This window comes from Engystomops pustulosus, chromosome 2 (genome assembly GCF_040894005.1).
Source record: "Engystomops pustulosus chromosome 2, aEngPut4.maternal, whole genome shotgun sequence".
NCBI classification, from domain to species: Eukaryota; Metazoa; Chordata; class Amphibia; order Anura; family Leptodactylidae; genus Engystomops; species Engystomops pustulosus.
Genome location: NC_092412.1, coordinates 171,724,801 through 171,740,246, shown reverse-complemented (window position 1 = coordinate 171,740,246; position 15,446 = coordinate 171,724,801). Strand labels below are relative to the sequence as shown.

General features: G+C 41.1%; 1 protein-coding gene across 5 annotated transcripts in view; it reads right to left on the bottom strand.

Moving 5' to 3' along the window:
* PARL (presenilin associated rhomboid like) overlaps positions 1-15,446 on the bottom strand; it is a 155,572-nt gene that overhangs the window by 139,734 nt on the left and 392 nt on the right. The gene's annotated exons all lie outside the window — the stretch shown is intronic.

Sequence of the window (15,446 nt, the reverse complement as noted above, 5' to 3'; positions counted from 1 at the left end):
ATACATCTGTGCCGTATATTATAAGGACACGTCGGAAATCCACCCAACTTGTCCTTACAATATACAGGCGGTCCCCTACTTAAGAACACTCGACTTACATACGACCCCTAGTTACAAACGGACCTCTGGATATTGGTAACTTATTGTGCTTTAGTCCTAGGCTACAATGATCAGCTGTAACAGTTATTAAATGTGTCTGTAATGAAGCTTTAGTGTTAATACTGATTCTTATGACAACCCAACATTTTTAAAATCCAATTGTCACAGAGACCAAAAACGTTCTGGCTGGGATTACACTGATAAAATATACAGTTCCGACTTCCAAATTCCACTTAAGAACAAACCTACAGACCCCATCTTGTATGTAACCCGGGGACTACCTGTATAGCAAAATATGGTATGAGCACAGCTGTAGTAAGCGGAGGGTTAGATTTATTTTTTTCGATTTCAGAACCTATACAATTGTCTTCCACTTCAGAGCGGTGGGGTCAAAATGCTCACTACATCACTAGATGCCAGGGTTAAAAAGATAAAGGTGTTTGAAATATTCCCCCGGCCAGCTTGTCAGCTGAAGGTAGAATGTAGAAGGAGCTGCAAAAAAGAATAAGCTTGCAGTTCAGAATTGTAGAAGTACTTGTACCCTCTTCATCTGTAGCTGAACTTGGGGAAAGGATGATTGAATGATGTTGTACATATTTATAGAATACTTTGGTAAAATTTTATTCAGTTTTACTACCGTATATACTCAAGTATAAGCAAAAAAATGAGCTGAAAACTGCCTAACTCGGCTTTTATTCTATAAAAAAAAAAAAAAAAAAACAAAAAACAAAACATGCTGTACTCACCTTCCGACCCCATACTGGGTGGGACTTGGGCTGCAGGCTATATACTAGGTGGGGGGACGTGTGCTGCAGGCTATATACTGTGGCAAAGGGCTGGCTTTATACTGGGGGTGGTCTATATAGTGGGAGTAAGGGGCTTCTGGCTATATACTGAAGGTATGAGTAGTCATGCTATATATTAGGCTTATACTCGAGTCAACAGGTTTTCCCAGTTTGTGGTGTTAAAATTAGGGGTATCGGTATATACTCGGGTCTGCTTATACTCTAGTATATATACGGTACGTATTAAAAAAGAACTTTAATTCGGAAAAATGTGTATTTTTTCATATTTTTGTAGTTAATTATCAACTAATATTATAAAGATAAGTGATTAGGAAAAACTATCTTGTTAAAGTCACATGTCACGAAAAAAAACTAAGTAAAATTTTTTTTATATTTAACCCCTTCCCGACATTTGACGTAATAGTACTGCATCGCGGGAGGTGCGTTCCCGCAAAATGCAGTACTATTACGTCATGCTTCTGGCACCGGCTCCTGAATGGAGCCGGCGCCAGAAGCTGCGGGTGTCAGCTATATATAATATAGCCGACACCTGCCTCAAACACCCACGATCGGAGATTTCTCCGATCGCGGGTGTTAACCCCTGAACGCCGCGGTCAGAGCAAGGGGCATTTCAGAAGAATCGGAATCCCCCCTGTGAAAGGGGTTTTATGAAAAAAATACATTTTTGGCAAGTTTTTCAAGTTTTGTTTTAACGGCGCTCACCGGGCGGGTCCAATAACATTTCTGAGTTATTGTACAGATTGTTACAGATATACAGCGATTCCAAATATGCGGGTTATTTTGGGCAATTTTGTGTCTTTTTACTTTGTTAGATATGTATAGGGAATGTTTGTGTTTAGGGGGTTAAAGGGTTAACAAGCTTCCTACATACTATTTTTAATAGTTTAAGGAATGTAGTTTTTGTAAAATAATTGTATAATAATCTTTTCATTAGTGGGAAGCCACTAATGTGCTGTTTGATTAATAAGTGGGAGGCCTGGCTATTGAAAAAAAGCGTTAAAATTTTTTATTTAACCTCTTAGCAACACGTGACGTAGTAGTACATCAATCATACGTCAGCTGCGGGTGAATGTAGAGGGCTCATAGGCTAAGCCCTCTCCATGGCCAGTAAGCCTTTGTTGCATATTACAGCAAACACTTAACGGTAACACCCAGTAGCACACATTGTAATGAATAAGGAGGAAAATGTAGTATGGCAGTAAATGGCAGGATCAACCAGACAACCAAGGGTTAAAGTTCCTAGGGGGTCAGATAAAAAATCTGAAAAAAAACTAAAAATTCTAATCACCCCCACCCTTTCCCTAGAAGTCATATAAACAAACAGTAAAAATCATAAACAAGTTAGGTATCGCAGCATCCCAAAATGCAGATCTACCAAAATACAATACCGGTTTTTCACTGCGTTTAACCTCGTAACAGAAAACAGCAACCAAAGTCGAAAATGGCACTTTTTTGCCAATTTGAGAAATATAAAAAATTCTGTAAAAAGTGATCAACAGTCCTAAAAATAGCTTCAAAAACATCATCAAGAATCGCAAAAAATGACACCACCCACAGCTCCGTACACGGATGTATGAAAAAGTTATTAGCGCCAGAAGATAGCAAAATTTTTGTAAAGGTATGAAAACATTAGTAATCTATACAAATTTGGCATCTCTGTGATTGCCCAACCCAAAGAATAAAGTAGACATGTCATTTGGGGCGCACAATGAAAGCTGTAAAATCCAAGCCCACAAGAAAACGGCGCAAATGCGTTTGCTCACCAATTTCACTGCATTTGGAATTTTTTGCCCGCTCCCCAGTACACGCCATGGAATATAAAATACCGTCACTATGAAGTGCAATTTTGTAGACAAAAATCAAGGGTGAATGGTGAACTGTTTGTCTTCTCTGTGTGTTTGTAACTTTTCTTCTTTTTCTCCTCCTGCTGGCCAGCAAACCTTTGTCTCTGTCCACTATTGTTTCACCAGACAAACCAGTTCAGCAGCCACCACTCAGCATTACCTGATCTTACCTGTGTGTGTGCAAAACCTGAGCAGAGGGTGAGCTGGGGTTATATAGCTGCATCTGATTACTGCCAGGTGATGCTGAGCTGAAGCCATGTGGTTTATGTTTGCATTTCTAACTTTGGTTACTTTGTGTATATTGTAAACTCCCCTTTTATTTTTATATTGTGTATTATATTGTATTGTGGCATTATGTATATTAAGTAAGAAATATATCTTTGTGTGATGTTTGTTGTTAAAGGTGCAACCCAGGGGTGTATCCCTTTAAAACTCAAGGGAAATAGTTGGGTATTTAATGACACCTGTGTGTACATGGATTGTCTCTAGGTCAGAGTGTCTGATCTGACCACAGGGGAGCTGCTTGTTCCAAGGTAGCTGCAATCTATCCCCTGAATTATAAGCATTTTTGTTCTGTACATTTTATTTTTGTGCAAATAAATGCAAGCCTTTTCTTTGGACCTGAAGCCTGAGTAAAGATTTATTTTTTTTAACGGCCAGAAGACCCCACATCTCAACATATGGTGGCAGCAGTGGGATGGCTGTTTGTACTGGACTAAGTACAGTTTACTACTCAGCTGATGGCAGGACGTACCAGGAGGTTTATAACGACGCAGTCTGCTAGACCACCGCAGCGCGCTAAAGCATCTGCACGTCCCAAACTGGTAGAAGGATCTCGCCAAAAGGCAAAAGCAGTTCCTGTATTGGAGATGGAGAGCACCCAGCCAGAGGTATGCAAACCTGTGATTCCAGAGGAGGGCGCTGCAGCTGGTACTGATCCACCAGTGAGTGCAACTGCTCCAAAAAGCATGGAGGAACTCCTTGTATGGTTGGTCCAGCGCCAAGAGTTAAGTGATCAACGTAGAAAAGAGGAGGAAAAATTCTACCGTGAAAAAGAGCAATGGAGGCGAGACAAGGAGGAGGAGCAACGCAGAATTGACATCAAGCAACAAGAGGTGGAAAGAGCAAGGAGAGATGAACAGTTTATCCAGGCACTACAAGCCATGCAGCAAAATCTTTCTCCTGCCACAAAATTAAAGCTGACCAAGCTAACAGAGACTGATGATATAGAGTCATATCTAAAAGTATTTGAAAGAGTGGCTCAAGCAAACAAGTGGCCTGAAGATCAATGGGTCCTTCATTTAGTGCCATTCCTCACCAGCAAAGCACAGCAGGCATATAGCCAGATGAGGACTGATGACGCTGAAAATTATAAAAAAGTCAAAACTGCAATTTTAAGACGATACAACATACATACAGAAACCTTTCGCCAAAAATTCCGGACCTACAGTTACCAAGATAAAGATGGACCTAGAGAGGCCTACACCCAGCTGAGTGAACTATGTTCCAAGTGGATTCCCCCAGAGGGCAAGACTGTCCAGCAGGTGTTGGAGACCATCATCCTTGAACAGTTTCTGGAGGTTCTTCCTACACCAATGCGAATATGGGTAAAGGAACATCAGCCTGATAGTGGTGAGCAAGCTGTGACACTCGCTGAAAATTATCTGCTTGCAAGGAAAGGACTGGTCCAGAAGCCAAGTGTGGTAAGACCTTCTTTCAATACTATCACTGATAAGCCAAAACATGAGACTGTAAAATCTAAAGGTCAGCATAAAGACCTTACTTGCTTTGCCTGTGGTAAAGCTGGACATTATGCTAAAGACTGTACCAATATAGCTAGCAAAAAAGTTAAAGGGTCTGCAGCAAATTGTGTAGGACTTGTGAGAGACTATTTACAACCTGTTACTGTTAACTCCCAGACTGTGACTGCACTGATTGATACTGGGAGCCAGCAGTCTCTGATAAGATCAGACTTGGTGGACTCTGCTAATACTACAGGTCATTTGTTCCTAACCTGTGTGCATGGTGATAAAAAGATGTACCCTAAAACTGTGATACCTATACAAATAGCTGATGTAGAAGTGTCTTTAGAAATGGGAATTGTCCCAAAATTGCCATATCCTGTGGTTTTGGGCCAAGACCTACCTGGTTTTTGTAGCATGATTAAAAGTGACAGTGTAACTTCTGCTGTGACCACAAGGTCTCAAGTTAAAAAGGTGTCTGATGCAGAATCTCTGGGTGACATATTTCCATTGCACGATGATGTTTTCCATGGTAGTGGCAAAGGTCACCTTTCTAGGAGAGAAATGCGCCTTTCTCGTGCGAAATGGCGGTCTGCGCATTCTCTCTTAGAAAAAGGATCCCTAAAGTGGGAAAATATGTCCGTTAAACAGAAACAAGATGGCACCCTTGCTTCAGCATTTTCTCAGGTTAAAAATGAAGGGGAACCCAAACAGTTTCCTATGTACACTTTAAAAAATGACCTCTTGTATAGGGTTTGTGAGCATCCAAAGACAAAAGAAAAAGTATGGCAACTTGTGGTTCCCTCTGAATACAGGGAGTCAATTCTGAAAGTATCTCATAGTATACCGCTATCTGGACACCTGGGTAGGAATAAAACACTGTCAAGGATACTAACTCGATTCTTTTGGCCTAAAGTACATGCAGATGTTGCCAGTTTTTGTGACTCTTGTCCTGAATGTCAGTTTGTTTCCCCAGGTAACAAAAAATGTAAGCTGATCCCTGTACCTGTGGTTGATACTCCCTTTGAAAGAATAGCTCTGGATATAGTTGGTCCTCTTGAAAAAAGTAAAAAAGGTAACCAATATATTTTAGTTATAAGTGATTACATGACCCGCTATCCAGAGGCTATTCCCTTAAGAACTATCACCACAAAAAGAATTGCAGAGGAACTGATGAAGTTTTTCAGTCAGATGGGTATTCCTCACACAATTCTAACAGACCAAGGTTCAAATTTTCAGTCCAACTTAATGAAGCAAATCCATCAGCTTTTAGGAATCCAGGCAGTAAGAACTGCTCCCTATCATCCACAAACAGATGGCTTGGTGGAGCGCTTCAACCAGACGCTTAAAAGAATGCTTTGCAAGTTTGTGGAACAATATCCAAAACAATGGGATCAGTTGCTCCCATATGTTTTGTTTGCCTATAGAGAGGTTCCACAGGCATCCACTGGTTTTTCTCCCTTTGAGTTACTCTATGGTAGAAGACCAAGGGGACCACTGGATGTGATCAAAGAACACTGGGAAAACCCTAGCCCAGACCAAAAAACTTTAGTGGAGTATGTCATCTCAATGAGGGACAAACTTGCCGAGTTAGCAGAGTTTGTGAAGGTCAATGTTACAGATGCACAATCCCACATGAAACAATGGTATGATAAAAATGCTAAAGATAAATGTTTTATACCCGGGGATAAGGTTCTACTGTTACTGCCAACATCTGATAACAAATTGCTAGCAAAGTGGCAGGGACCCTTTGATGTCTTGCGTCAAACTGGTCCAGTAGATTATGAGATTTTTATGCCTGGCAGGGTTCAGGAAAAGAAAATCTTCCATGCCAATCTACTTAAAAAATGGGTTGATAGACCAAATGTGGCCTGTACAATTCTTTCAGAATGTCATCCAAATCTTCTTGATCAGGCTTATTCTATTCTGTCCCCCGTTAGTTCTCATGTCTCTGATATTCAGAGGGGAAGTGAACTTTCTGATGACCAGAATAAAGACTTAGACCATTTGTTGCAGAAGCATGAACACACCTTTGTCTCTACACCAGGTCACACCAAGTTAGTCCAACATGTGATTGACACTGGTGATGCCAAACCAATACGTCAGAAACCCTACAGGGTGCCTGAAAAACTGAAGCCTGTGATGGACATGGAAGTTCAAAACATGCTAAAATTAGGGGTCATTGAACCATCCTGCAGTCCTTGGTGCTCCCCCATTGTTGTTGTACCCAAGAAAAATGGGGACATTAGATTCTGTATTGATTTTAGAAAACTCAATCAGATCTCAAAATTTGACAGCTACCCTATGCCCCATATTGATGACCTAATAAGTAGCTTGGGAAAAGCCCAGTATATATCTACATTTGATCTGACTAAGGGCTATTGGCAGATACCACTTGAAGGTAATTCCCGTGAAAAAACAGCTTTTGCCACCCCACAGGGCTTGTTTCAGTTTACCTGTATGCCATTTGGCCTCCATAATGCCCCTGCTACATTCCAAAGGCTAATGGATACAGTAATCAGACCACACTCCTCATACTGTGCCGCTTACCTTGATGATGTCATTGTCTTTAGTTCTGATTGGAAGTCTCATCTTTTGCATCTGGAAAATGTCATCTCAGCCTTGGCTAAAGCTGGACTTACAATCAATCCAACAAAATGTACCATAGCTCAGAAAGAAACCTCTTATCTTGGATACATTGTAGGTGGTGGGAAAATTAAACCAGAAATTTCAAAAATCACAGCTGTAAAGGATGCCCCAACTCCAAAAACAAAGAAGGAAGTGAGGTCATTTTTAGGGCTGGCTGGCTATTACCGCCGATTTATTCCAAATTTTTCTGATTTAGCCGCCCCTTTAAGTGATCTTACAAAGAAAACAAAAAAGAACCTTGTGGAATGGACACCTGAGTGTGAAAAAGCATTTAATACTTTAAAAGAGAAATTGTGTAGTGCACCTGTATTAAATAACCCGAATTTTACTCTGCCATTTCAAGTCCAGGTTGATGCCTCAGAAAGGGGTATCGGGGCTGTTCTCTGCCAAATGCAGGATGGAGAAGAACATCCAATTCTGTATATTAGCAGAAAACTGTTCCCCAGAGAACTAAACTATTCTACAATAGAAAAGGAATGTTTAGCCATAAAATGGGCCATAGAAAGTCTACGTTATTATCTATTGGGTAAAGAATTTGTGTTAATTTCTGACCATCATCCTTTATTTTGGTTGAATACAATGAAGGGTAACAATGCTCGTCTAACACGTTGGTACTTGGGCTTACAGCCTTACCGGTTCTTGGTACAGTACAAACCAGGGAGTCGGCATAAGAATGCCGATCACTTATCCCGATTTGGTACCCAAGTCCAAGAGAACTACTTTGTGGAAGGGCAAGCTTCCACTTAAGCAGGGAGGAATGTTGAGGGGTGAATGGTGAACTGTTTGTCTTCTCTGTGTGTTTGTAACTTTTCTTCTTTTTCTCCTCCTGCTGGCCAGCAAACCTTTGTCTCTGTCCACTATTGTTTCACCAGACAAACCAGTTCAGCAGCCACCACTCAGCATTACCTGATCTTACCTGTGTGTGTGCAAAACCTGAGCAGAGGGTGAGCTGGGGTTATATAGCTGCATCTGATTACTGCCAGGTGATGCTGAGCTGAAGCCATGTGGTTTATGTTTGCATTTCTAACTTTGGTTACTTTGTGTATATTGTAAACTCCCCTTTTATTTTTATATTGTGTATTATATTGTATTGTGGCATTATGTATATTAAGTAAGAAATATATCTTTGTGTGATGTTTGTTGTTAAAGGTGCAACCCAGGGGTGTATCCCTTTAAAACTCAAGGGAAATAGTTGGGTATTTAATGACACCTGTGTGTACATGGATTGTCTCTAGGTCAGAGTGTCTGATCTGACCACAGGGGAGCTGCTTGTTCCAAGGTAGCTGCAATCTATCCCCTGAATTATAAGCATTTTTGTTCTGTACATTTTATTTTTGTGCAAATAAATGCAAGCCTTTTCTTTGGACCTGAAGCCTGAGTAAAGATTTATTTTTTTTAACGGCCAGAAGACCCCACATCTCAACACCATCACACTGCTCTTTACATGTAAAAATAAAAAAAGTTATAGATTTTGGAAGGTGGGGAGTGAAAAATGGAAACACAAACGAAAAAAGGCGCAACTAGCGTCCTTGTGATCTGTATAAGCAATCCAAAATATGATTTTCCCAAGAAAAAATTATTCTAAATCCCTTAAACAAATAACATCAGAAGACAATAAGTTCCTACGGAAAGGGGGGGGGGTGATTTGAACTTTCAAGTTTCATTTAATTTCTTTTTTTTTTTATATTATTTTTGCAGACCATCTAGGGCAGTGATGGCTAACCTATGGCACTGGTGCCAGAGGTGGCACTCAGAGCCCTTTCTGTGGGCACTCAGAGAGGACTCCCCGTATCTTCCTGCAGTCCAGGACTTGCTGTGCACTGAGCTATATTAAAGTGACAGTGCTACCTGGGACTATTTTCTGCTTTATTGGTGTCCTCAGTGCTGGTATCAATGAAAACTGTGCAGAGAAGAGAGTATAAATCATAAATAAAATTTCTGTGTTGGCACTTTGCAATAAATAAGCGGGTCTTTGTTTGTAGTTTGGGGTGTCTAAAACCGTGATTTTCAACCAGTGTGCCGTGGCACACTAGTGTACCGCGACACATGGTCAGGTGTGCCGCGGGGAAAGTTCCCCAAACTATGGTGCCCCCTGTGTTTTGTTTCCCAGAGAAATGTAAAATGAGAAATACTATAGTCATGAGGCTGGAGTACTACAAGTACCAGCTCATATGCTGAGTATATGAGCTGGCACTTGTACTCTGGCCTCATGGCCATAGTACTTCTCATTGTACCCCTTTATTTTGCAGTATATGAGCCACATAATAATCTGCACCCTATACTAAAAACAGGGAGAACTGTTGAAGAAGAGCTTTGTGTGCGTCTTTCCACCATTCCTGCCAGGATATCCCTTTTGTGTTCGTCCAACAGGCCCAGGCCCAGGAGTGAGTAAAATAAATGTAGAATCTATATTATTAACTATATGTATAATATGACTGTTTTAGTGTCATTTTGTGCTATTTTGGTTGGTGGTGTGCCCCAGGATTTTCTAAGTATAAAAAGTGTGCCGCGGCTCAAAAAAGGTTGAAAATCACTGGTCTAAAAGGTTTGCCATCACTGATCTAGGGTACTTTGAAGGATTGTAAACTCAGCACACTGACATACTGGTGTGTGCCCCCTCTGCCAAGATATGCTCTTCCTTTCGCTTTTTATGTCCTTGTTTTTATAAGGAGACCTTATAAAGACCCAAGGCTGTCGCACCAACAGATGAAAACAAAGTTGGTGGCTCCCACGCGCCTCCCTCTTTCAAATGCCGAGGGCAAAGCATCAAAGGGTTAACACCTGCAATCTGTGCTAACACTGATCGCTGTTGTCAGCGATGGGTGTTTGCTGCAATATGAAGCAAACTCCATGGGGGCATTTATCATTATGCAGGATTTTGAGCAGTTGTCTATGTGTTAGACTGGCAGGTTTCCAACAGTCACATTTATAGTCCGGTGTATGTGCAGTGTTAAATACCTTCTGATACGAGTATCAGCTGTGTGTGCTCTATGCGAATAGACTGCACCAGTCGCTCATATGTTTAACATCCGCTCAATTTCTGCCTTTTGGAAATGTTTTTGCACAGGAAATTATTAGATACCTCAAACATAAAATTGAGCTGTAGTAGCAATATACCCACATACACCAATTCCTATGTGGTGTAGTTTTGCGATTAAATTTGCGTTCTTTTGAAAATTCTCAGTTGATAAATGTGGTGTTGCCCACTCTGTGGTGTATTTTTTCCACCATTGCGTGACTTTATAGTTGCGTTTTTTTCTCTTTTAAAAACCCACAAAAACGATGTTTGCGCAAAAAATTGCGACAATTATACACCAAGAAGCTACATAGGACTAATTATAAATCTCCCCTCATGTGTCTATGTAGAGGGCTCACTCCTACATCAAAATTATGCATGATAAACCAGGGACACTTACTCATAGATCCAGGTACAGCGACTGTGGTAATCTTCTTATATTTGTTATCAATGGCCTTTTTCCGTTTAAAATAAACATTTTTAATTATGCTAATGATTTTGAGGGGCATTTCCATAGCCCGTCAGTGCGGCACATTCATGTGCTGTTTACAATGAGCAGAACATGTCTCACACAACCCCCTGCTCTCTCGCCCTCCCTCTGCCTGTGTAATCTAGTAGCAGCAGAAATTGGAGGGGGGTGGGAGACATTACCAAGGGGCTCTGGAAACACCAATCAGAGGCCCTAATTAGCATAAGAAGTTAAATTCGTAGGAAGGCAGCCATGTATTACAAATACAATAAGATTACCACAGAGCCTGGGGATTTGAGCAAGTGTCCCTGGTTTAACATGCTGAATTTTTATGGCAGATTTTCTTTAACCTCTTAACGGCCATTTTGCACCTTACTGACATGGCCCATTTTTTTCAATTAAAATCATGCGTCACTATAAGTAGTTATAACCCTTTAAAATATCCAGGTTATTTTGAGACTCATGACACATTGCACTTCATGTTAGTTGAAAAACTTAGGTGATATGTTTGCATGAAAAAATCTCTATTTTCTAAATTCAAATTTTTCTACTTTTCTGATGCATAGTCATAACACCAAAATAACTTGATAACTAACATTTACTGAACGTCTACTTTCTCTTGGACAATTTAAAGCGTCCACTCATTCTTGTACAATGTTATAAGGCTTAAAACTTTAAGAGCGATTTCTCACATTTTCATAAAAAACACAAAATGATTCTTTTGAGGGTCCTGCTCAGCTTTGAATTCACTTCGAGAGGCCTAAATAGTAATAAAACCCCATAAATTACACCATCATAGAAACTAAACACTCAACATATGTAAATCAACTTTTATTAAACCTTGAAGTGTTTCACTGAGGTTAAAAAAAATAAGGTGTAATTTTGGAATTGTAATTTTTTTTTGGTGTCATGAATTTATTTTGCAAAAATCGAACACATTCTCAGTGGATAACAAAATGTTCCACAAAGATTGATGCCCAATTTCGCCTCATTGTGCCAATACCACACACATGTTGGTAAACACACCATGGCATTAACCCCTTAAGGACGCAGCCATTTTACAGCTTAAGGCTCAGTCCCTTTTTTTGGATTCTGACCTGCGTCTCTTTATATGGTTATAACTTTTAAACACTTTTACTTATCAAAGTGATTCTGAGATTGTTTTTTCCCCACATGTTGTACTTCATTTTAGTGGTAAATTTTGGCTGATAAGTTTTGCGTTTATTTACAAAAAAAAAGGAAAAAAATGGTGAATTTTTAGAAAAATTTGCCATTTTCGAAATTCAAAATCACCGCGTTTTCAGGCAGATCGATTTACCACCTAAATAACTTGCCGAATAACATTTCCCATTTGTCTACTTTACATTTTCATAATTTTTGAAATGTTTGGATAATTTATTTTGCCGTCACACGGCCTACAAATCGAATAGCGATTTTCCGTATTTTCAGAATTGACTATTTTGGGGATAAATACGGTTTGAAATTAAATTTTACATATTTAGCATCAAAAACCCTCTATATAACCAACCCATTTTCAAATCTGCACCCCACAAACTATCAGAAACAGCATTTACAAAGATTGTTAACCCCTTGAGATCTTCATAGTAATTGAATCAAAACGGCGGTGAAATTTAGAATGGTCAAATTTTGTCGGTTATACGTTCATTTAGCCCTAAAATTTACACATTTCCAAAAGATAAAAAGAGAAAACCCACCATAAAATGTGTTCTACAATTTCTCCTGAGTACAGAGACCCCCCACATGTGGACATTACTTGTGTTATGGGGGCACAGCGAGGCGCAGAAGGGAAGGTGTGCCCTGCAGCTGCCAGGAATTTAGTTTTCTGGTTGCCCCTTTTTGAAGGCTATAAAATTTTCGCTTTTCCGTTATTTGGGCCATGTGACAGCATTTTTTTTGCGCGATGAGATGCTTTTTCCAGTGTTACCATTTTGGGGTTGGTATCACCTATTGTTGAAAATTTAGGAACTTTTTTTGAGGTCATGAGTAGAAAAGCATCAATTCTGTACTGGATTTTTTACTTTTTTTTTTTTCGTGTTCACCGTATAGCCTAATAATCCTGTTATCTTTATTCTATGGGTCGATACGATTACGGGGATACCATACATGAATATTTTTTCTTATGTTTTACTAAATTTGCCAAATAAAACCATAATGTGGGGAAAAATATCATTTTTGCATCGCCATCTTCCAAGTGGAATAACATTGTTACGTTTTTGGCTACAGAGCTGGTTGATGGCTTGTTTTTTGCGGGACATGTTGTTCTTTGCAACAGTATCATTCTGGAGTACATATGTTTTGTTGATCACTTTTTATTGCATTTTTAGTGGAATATAATAGGTAAAAATCATAATTTTGGGCAGGTTTTTAACGTTTTTTTTTTTACGGCGTTCATCATAAATAGTTATTTAGTTTTATTCTATGGATTGTTACGGACGTGGTGATACTATATATGTGGGGTTTGTGTTATGATTTAGACTTTTTTGAGAGTTATATGTCTCTTTATATGTTTTGGGGCTTATGGGCATTTTTAGTGATTTATAAAGTTATTTTTTATTGAAAAACATTTTTTTTTTACATTTTTTACTTGATCCACCATGGGATATGAACAAGCAATCATCTGATTGCTTGTTCTTGATAATACTCTGCAACACTCATGTATTGCAGGGTACTAGCAGTGCCAGCCTATGCAGATGCATAGGCTGACACTTTGCCTTTAAGATGACGTCACAGACGCCATCTTAAAGGCACCGCCTTCAGGCTTCTCTGGGGTCCCGATCAGCCCCCCCGAAAACGGCGCGGGGGGGCCGATCGTGAGGTAAAGACCCCGGGAAGGCATGTTAAATGCTGCGGTAGCCGGGGATGTCAACGGTAGATTACCATTGAAATCCCGCGGCTAACGATGCCGGTTCGGCATGCAGCGCTGAATCGGCAAAGTCTCTGCGCAGTAGCTGTACTGCGCTGAGCGCTATTCGCGGGACTCAGCGCAGTACAGCTATGGCGCAGAGCGCTAAGGGGTTAAAGGGAAGGTGCACCATTCAGAGCAGATTTTCACTGAAAGATTACATGCACTATATTTTAGTGGGTCTTTAACCCCTTCCCGACATTTGACATAATAGTACTGCATTGCGGGAGGTGCGTTCCCGCAAAATTCAGTACTATTACGTAAAACCAACACGGGGAGAGAAAAAGAACTGGACCGCACATCCACACAATGATCTACTGCCGCTAGGCTACATTATATAAAGAACTCGAGGTTCTTAGTTACATTTTGATCAAATTGTATAAGCCCACCAACCACTTAACGGTGACCACTTTATGGTGGGTCCCTACGCTATTATGTGCGGCATCACATGGCGTCCACCATTGCTGCAGCACAGCGCCGGCAGGGACCAAGACCCGGTTGCCCCCCGGTACCCATACTGGCAGGCATAGCCCCCATGGCTCCGGGCCCCCACCGGCACCACACCATAGAAGCGGCGGACGCTATGCAATACCGCACCATGTGAACAGGAAAAAAGGCTCACCATGTGGCACTCCATTCGACCGAGGTGCTTTTAAATTAGCAGGAGACTGCATATGGGGGCCGCCTACTTCTTCTCAGCTAAAGCCTGAGACTACATGGAACAGTGAGTATTCAACACCTGTTCACACATGGTGAGCCTTTTTCCTGTTCACATGGTGCGGTATTGCATGGCGTCCGCTGCTTCTGTTGTGCGGTGCTGGTAGGGACCCGGGCCTGGAGCCATGGGGGCTATGCCTGCCAGTATGGGTGCTGGGGGGAAACCAGGTCTTGGCCCCTGCCGGCGCTGTGCTGCAGCGGTGGTGGACGCCATGTGATGCCGCACACAATAGCGTAGGGACCCACCAAAAAAAGGTCACCTTGAAGTGGTTGGTGGGCTTATACAATTTGATCAAAATGTAACCAAGAACCTCGAGTTCGTTATATAATTAGCCTAGCGGCAGTAGATCATTGTATGATGTGTGGATGTGTGTGGTCCAGTTCTTTTTCTCTCCTATTAAGTAAAACTTCTGGCCCCGGCTCCTGAACGGAGCCGGAGCCAGAAGCTGCGGGTGTCTTCTATATATATATCTAACACCCGCGATTGGAGATTTCTCCAATCGCAGGTGTTAACCCCTAACACGCCGTGGTTGCTCTGACCTCAGCGTGTTAGGGGCATTTCACAAGAATACCGGGGGGGGGGGGGGGCGTGATTCTGATCTCAGCCCCGGGACTGCCAGGACCCGGCTGTAACACACATCTGTATTACACTGTGTAAGGTGAAGAATAGCTTGAACGATCAGTGGATCGCTTGTTCAAGCTAACCTGTAAAAGTTAATAAAAACAGTTTAAAACATTAAATAAAAACATTTTTTAATAAAAAAAAGAATTAATTAACCCCTTTGTGTCTAAGCCATTTTAGACCTTTAGGACCAGGCCTGATTTTTAAAATTTGCCCTGTAACATTAAAGGAGGCTATAACTTTGTGACGCTTTAACATACCTGCGCATGCTCAATAGCTCCGACTTCAAAGCCGAGTACATGCAGCCGCCGGCTCTGCATACATAGTCTATGTAGAGCGTGGACGAGTGTGCGCAGCTACAAGGAGCCACGCGCTGAAGATGATAAAGTAGGAGGATCATACCGGGGCGTGGAGTAGCCGCGCCGTGTAGCCTCAGCTCCAGCTACTCCACGCCCCAGTAGCCTCTTTCATAAATTTGCATAGTAGGGCAATAAAACTTTTCCAAAAGCAGCGGCCACTAAAGGTTTAGCCGTAAAAAGGGCTACAATGGCATTTATAA